Source organism: Amblyomma maculatum, chromosome 1, assembly GCF_055883805.1.
Source record: "Amblyomma maculatum isolate TAMU_Amacu chromosome 1, ASM5588380v1, whole genome shotgun sequence".
Lineage (NCBI taxonomy): Eukaryota > Metazoa > Arthropoda > Arachnida > Ixodida > Ixodidae > Amblyomma > Amblyomma maculatum.
This window is the reverse complement of record NC_139344.1, coordinates 188,974,041-188,980,689: the sequence shown is the minus strand read 5'-3', so window position 1 is coordinate 188,980,689 and position 6,649 is coordinate 188,974,041. Positions and strand designations below refer to the sequence as shown.

The following is a 6,649-nucleotide window of genomic DNA, read 5'->3' as shown; positions in this document are numbered from 1 at the left end:
ACTTAGGAGAGCATTGTTTGCGGGCACAGGTAAAAGAAAAACCGCCTTAATTTGAGGCTTCCTCTTCCACTGAAGCGATTTCTTTTAAATGCAAAATTGTGGCATTATGATGGCAGAAGATTTTGCAGGAATTTATTTTACCAGTAGGCATCCAGGAGTGCACATGAAATGCCTCTCCTGGCCACAGCTGTTGCTGGCTAAGGACTGTCTGTACTTCAAGCAGGGGCATCTTCATCGTGTAAAGGGGCCTTGTGTCCCTTTAAAGGTGCTATATCTGAGAGCAATGAAGCATCAGACTTAGCCTCAGCCCCTCAAAAAATTTCACGCCTAGAGCTTGCTGAAAATGAAGTGGGAGTTATACAAACAAGTAGTGGCACAGCCAGAAATTTTTTTTGGGTGGACGCTTGCTGGTTGAAAAAAAAAAAAAATACTAAAGCCAGAGAAGGATGCAGCAATCGGAAACTTTTGGTGCCGTGTTCCAACATCAAAACAACTCCACTGGCTATGCCCCTGCAAACAAGGCAATGGATCCCAGACCTGTGTGACCAGCTCATGAATGCACTGAAGCAGTGCACTTGCAGCTTCTACCCATTGCAAAAAAGTTATGGTCAAGTACAGGCTACTACTGAGGTACAAGAAGCTAGGCAGGGTTTGTGCTGCTTAAAAGTTAGGAGGAAATTCAAGCTTTGCCTTGAATATTATATTAAATTATAAATTATTTTATTATTATTTATATTATATTATAAATATTATAGTGCTTTTAACACTGCCTTTTCATTCTACAAGTTTTTTAATATATATTTTTTGTTTCAGTTGGTTTTTAAGGAAAGGAAGGTACAGTATCTGTCTCACTCCTCTGCGGACACCTACACTTAATTGTACAAGTAATGGCATACAATCAGAGGTACATATGTCATTAGTTCGAATCCTTATTGCAAACTAGCTTCAACTTGACCAGCAGATGGATGCTGAAAGGGAAGCGAAATGGCATGGCACCACTCTGAACACTGCACAATGAACGGCTGTGTCACAGTGTTGATTTGAAAACACGTGCACATTTGCACACGACTGCTTTGCTGCACAATGGATTGATTCTACGGCAAAACTTTTTAGTACAAACTTATCTTCATATGTACAGTTTTTCCTGGCATTCTTTTTAATGTACAACCTCTTCCCTGAACACATTTCTATGCCAGCTGGAGATAGGCAGACAGAGAATACTCTTCTGGCACTTCAAGGCATGGGTACGTCTCCCTTCCTCTTCCACTTTTTCTTTCTTTCCTTCTCACAGATTGTGACGTAAATGCTGGCTAAGCCATTCAATGATGCAATGACCAAGCTGAAGCAAGATCCTTGATATATGCCATGGCCCACTTAAATCTTTGGTCAACACTTATAATTTCCCCTACAGTGTTTTTCCTCACTTCCTGTGAATATCTGGTCATTCCTTCACTGACTGCAAGCATGCAAAGAGGTGCTGTATGTGGGCATGTTTAAATATTTGTGGATGCTGCATTGTAATTAGTAACATTAAACTATATACTTACCAGGAAATTTTTACACAAAGATCAAGCTGCAAATCAAGCATAGCCGCCACATGTGCTATGAGAAGAATAAAGAGTACAATGGCAATGAAGTATCTGCATGTCAGTGAGAAATGCAGTAGCAGTAAAAAAAAGAAGAAAAATGCTTTAATGAACATACAACAACACACACTCGCTTTTAAACCAGTACACCACTTCTGACAATCTCCTAGAGTCAAGAAAGCAGTTACATTTCTGAAAAAAGGAACAAACAAACAAAAGGACACAAAACAATACAACGTTTCTTTCAGATGTGAATTCGGATGTGTCTCTTGGCTCACCGCCCGTGCTCCTTGCTCGGCACCAAGGGACTAGACAAGACAATCACCGCGAGCAGAGGCAAACTTGTCACTTAATCTTCGTAAAACAGAACTCCAGGTCGTAGATTCCAACTGCTTGTTTCCCTTTCTCATCATAATCAGCCCACTGATTGTCCTCGAACTTGACGTCGTCAAACACAGTTCCGCTTCCCGTTGCTTCAGCGCTGAAGCCATCTCTGGCATCGAACGCAACTGGTTCAGCTCCACGGCACTCGAATACGGCAACGGTAGCAAAGCTGGATGCGTTATCTGCGCTGTAGGTTTGTAACTTGTTATTCAGGATGTCAATGCTATTTTCCCTGTTGCACAGCCTGCACTTCAGGACCAAGTTGGCATTTTCACGTCTCCCCTTCATAGCAGTTTTGTTGGCCGCCTCGACTGTCTGCCAAGAAGTCGTTTCTTCTCCACAATTCATGCATTTTAACTTCAGGCGCCACACACATTCATGACTCGGCGTGAAACCTGTAATGTTGTCCAGATTAGCACGTAGCTGTAATCCAATCTTGACCATTTCTGAACGCTTAAGACTCTTCTCGTGGCGAAGAACGCTCGAACAGTCAATTAAGACTAAGCCCGTCCAAAAAAATCCAACACCGCTGGCTTACACTGTTCCACATTGGCTGATTAGGCTGATCACTGATCACTTTTAACAGCGCGCAACAACCACCGCCAATTGCAGGGTTACAGCAATTACGGCACGAATGCTTGAAGACATGGTCGTTGAAACAAATTACTAGATTCAACCTTATTTTAACTATGAAACTGGACTTTAAGACCTTACCACTTTTGAAAACTACAAGACTGTGGCGGCACCTGCAATCTTAAAAACAATTAACACTTGTATTAGCATGTAACGGAGCACTGTGGTGAGACGAGCGCAGACGACGCCAATCTCGCTAATCTGGCTAACCTTTGTAAAATTAACAAAAAAAAAAAAATGTTCGGTGTTGAAATAGGCGGCATACATTTTGACCACAAACCCTTGGTGTTCCAGGGTATCGTTGGATAACAGAAAACGTGCTTTGAAAATCTCAGTGTGTAACAGGTGTGCCCCGACACCGAGATGAAAAAATGGCCATAAGTTTCGGTTTCGGAATATTAAAGGGTGTTGGGCGCGATGTTTGACCGGTTGACAACGCCGTTGGCACGTTTTGCCTGCGGCCTAAACACAGTCGTTTCAAAAGTTTACGACAGGAACACGTTAGAAACATTCTATATTACAGGAAGTGCTGTAAATGACTAGAAATGCCTCGGAATAGGCATCTATACTGCATGCATGCATGGTGCATGGATGTATTGTAATTTTGCCAGTTACTATAAAAATGAGCTACTACGGAGGAGCAAATTAAAGAAGGAAAATAATTCATGGCATAGTAGTAGGAAATCCAAAAAAAAAAAAAACAAAAAAAAAACATGACATTGTCCGGTAATACCTGCAGGCTCAGCTAGTTGACCCGTGGAAAATAAGTGCCGAGGCGCCCACTCGATGGATGTCGTGGCCGGTAAACTTGACTGCATTGAAATTAGTGTACGTATTACAACCTCGCGGCGGCGTTGTGAGAGGTGTTTCTATCGGATGACGCAGATTTTGGAGACTGTGGGGTACGTTTCAGCGTTTCCTGGCGAGATTTCGCCGCACGGTATACCTCCTCAATAAATGGAACGTTTGCATATCTAAAGTCATTCGCCTTTTCTCTATTAGTTCCGCGATAAACATAGCTCACGAGGTTCTTGCGAGATGCACACTCGTGCGGCTACGTTAGAACACATCATGTGCTGATCGAGTTTTCCCGGCCGCTTAACAACTCGAAGCTTGCAAACAAGTGCGCGCTTTGATGGGACAAACGGCGAGTGACTCATGATGTTCCTGACGTAATTGTGCTCGGATTGTGTCACAATTTGAGGTGTATATGTTCCATCTCTCTCTCTCTCTCTCTTTTTTTTTTTGTGTGTGTGTGTGCTCGTAGATGTACTTATTTCATATTCTTGAATTCGAAGCGCGCAATATCCTCATCCCATCACATTTTTGGTCAAGGAAAGCCGCTGATGATCTTATCGTCTGCCGCACGATAGTGAGACAAATGTGGTTTTATGGACGGCAACAGGATTTACATAGCGCTTTGTGTGCCTTCTTTCTCTGTCCATGTCCTTTTTGCATGTTTTTTCCATTGAAGTGCTATTCGCTACATAAATGGCTGCCATGCCTATTTGTTGCTGAAAACTTTCTATTCTGTCAATAAGTGAAGTGTGATAGGCATGAATGGCTTCCCCGAACAGTCGCTGCACATTACATTGGCCTTCTTTGAGATGCTTCCGATAGTGATAAATGCTCGACCCATGCATCAGCTTTGGTTTTGTGTGTGTCTAGACTCAGAAGACTTCTCTAACACCAGTGTTGCCAAATGTCGGTGAGCAAAAGTAGCTAGATGGCAGCGTGAAAGTAGCTAAAAGTAGCTAAAAAATTTAGCAAGGAGCTAAAAGTAGCTAGATTTGTTCGCAAGAGTTTTTACTTTATATTTTGGATGTATAACGCATTTATTGGCAGCTCTATTATTGTAAAAATTAAACACAGCTATCAAGACATTGTTTCCTGGAGGCGACTACGCATGACAAGTGCTAACTAACGAATGATAAACGTGCTCAGGTTTCGATTCCGATAATTTAGACAGACGTAGTTTTCGCAAAGCGTTAAGGCTTGCGCGCTAAGAAAAGACGAGCTGCGAATGCATCACTGCTCTGTAAATATGTAAAGAATGGACTTTTATCTACTTTTTGCGCGTACACAGAGGCCTATGAACGGAGAGTTATGAAAGGTTTAATGACTGTCCAGGCGATATCTTCAGTGCGCGGCTCGGCGTAACTCGGACCGATGGGCCTCTTGGCCTCTTTCATCCACTCAGCGCTGACCGCGCATGATCCGCAAAGAGAGTCCAATCAGACAGTCGATTCCAGGCGCCTTATGGTCGCCGCGCAGGGAACGTTGAGCCCCCGCGCTGCGCGATAGGCGACACCCGTCAGAAGCTGCGCCGCCGCATCAGCCGCATCGCCTCGCCTCTTTACTTTGTGAGCTATTTTTTTTTTTTCTCGCTGAGGCAGACATGGAGGAAGCTCCATGGAGGCAGAAGGGGCGGCATGTATGTAAGCGGCGCTTTGTATTGCATCCTCCTCTCTGTTTTCAAGTGTTTCCTTCTTTCTCGCAAGTAGAACACATATCGCAAGATTGTCTGGTTTGCGTCTTGTTTAAAAACTACCAGATGGCGCTATGTGCCTGACGTCAGTAATTTTCTGAAATGAAGCCAGATTTAGGCTAGATTTTACCAAAATAGCTAGATTTGTAGCTAGACTTTGAAGAAAGGAGCTAAAATAGCTACTCGTAGCTAAACTAACTTTCTTGGTAGCTAGTTGAGTCCAAAAGTAGCTAAATCTAGCTACAAAGTAGCTAAATTGGCAACACTGTCTAACACATAGCTGCGCTTTTCCTGCATAGCACACCTGTTTTCTGTGTAGCCCATAGCATAGCCATTCTAATGGGCCTGATACAAATTTTTTTCTTACATTTATTTTCCAGAAATGTACATACACTGCAAAAAGGGTGCAATATTTGTTGGACTCACTGGTGCTTTACAACGTGGCATGCTCAATGCTAGTTTTGTGAACTTGCTAATGGCAGGCATGTGGCTGATTGGTTCCAGTGGCAGTCCAGATAATGTATCAAAGAGCGAGAACAGGCACAAAAGAAATATTTCTGGTCCAAACTGGAAAATCCTGCTATGAAGAAGCACGAGCCATGCCGAGCTTTCTGTACCATAGTGTTGGCCTATCATCATAATCATCATCATCATCAGCCTGACTATACCCACTGCAGGGCGAAGGCCTCTCCCATATTTCTCCACTTAACCTGGTTCTGTGCTAGCTGCATCCACTTGACCCCCGCGAACGTCTTAACCTCATCCGCCCACATAACTTTCTGCCGCCCCCTGCTACGCTTTCCTTCTCTTGGAATCCAGATTGTTACCCTAAGCGACCATCGGTTATCCTCTCTTCGCACTACATGTCCCGCCCATGCCCATTTCTTCTTCATAATTTCCACTAGAATGTCGGTAACTTCAGTTCTTTCTCTGACCCACTCTGCACGCTTCCTATCTCTTAATGTTACCCCTACCATTTTGCGTTCCATAGCCCTCTGGGTTGTCCTCAACTTAAGTAGAACTTTCTTGGTTCGCCTCCACGTTTCAGCCCCATAGGTGAGTACAGGTAAGATGCAACTGTTGTATACTTTCCTCTTGAGGGATACCGGTAAGCTGCTAGTCATAATCTGCGAGTGCTTGCCAAATGCGCTCCATCCCAATCTTATTCTTCTTGTTATTTCCTTTTCATGGTCTGGATCTGCGGTTACTACCTGTCCTAAGTAGACATAATCGCCTACTACTTCCAGTACTTTGCTACCTAATGTAAACTGCTGTTCCTTCCCGAGGCTGTTGAACATTACCTTAGTCTTCTGGATATTTATTTTCAAGCCTATCTTTCTACTTTTCCTGTCTAGGTCATCAATCATTATTTGCAGTTCATCCCCTCAGTTGCTTAGCAAGGCAATGTCATCAGCAAATCGCAGATTATTGAGGTATTCTCCATCTACCCTTATCCCTTACTGCTCCCATTCCAAGTCTCTGAATACTTCCTCTAAGCAAGCTGTAAATAGTACTGGGGAGATTGTGTCTCCTTGCCTAACACCTTTCCTTATGGGAA

At 43.4% G+C, this 6,649-nt stretch overlaps 1 pseudogene; it reads right to left on the bottom strand.

Annotated features, from left to right (window-relative positions):
- Positions 1-1,658: 1,658 nt before the first annotated feature.
- LOC146205190 (CXXC motif containing zinc binding protein pseudogene) lies at positions 1,659-2,797 on the bottom strand (annotated as a pseudogene).
- Positions 2,798-6,649: the final 3,852 nt, after the last annotated feature.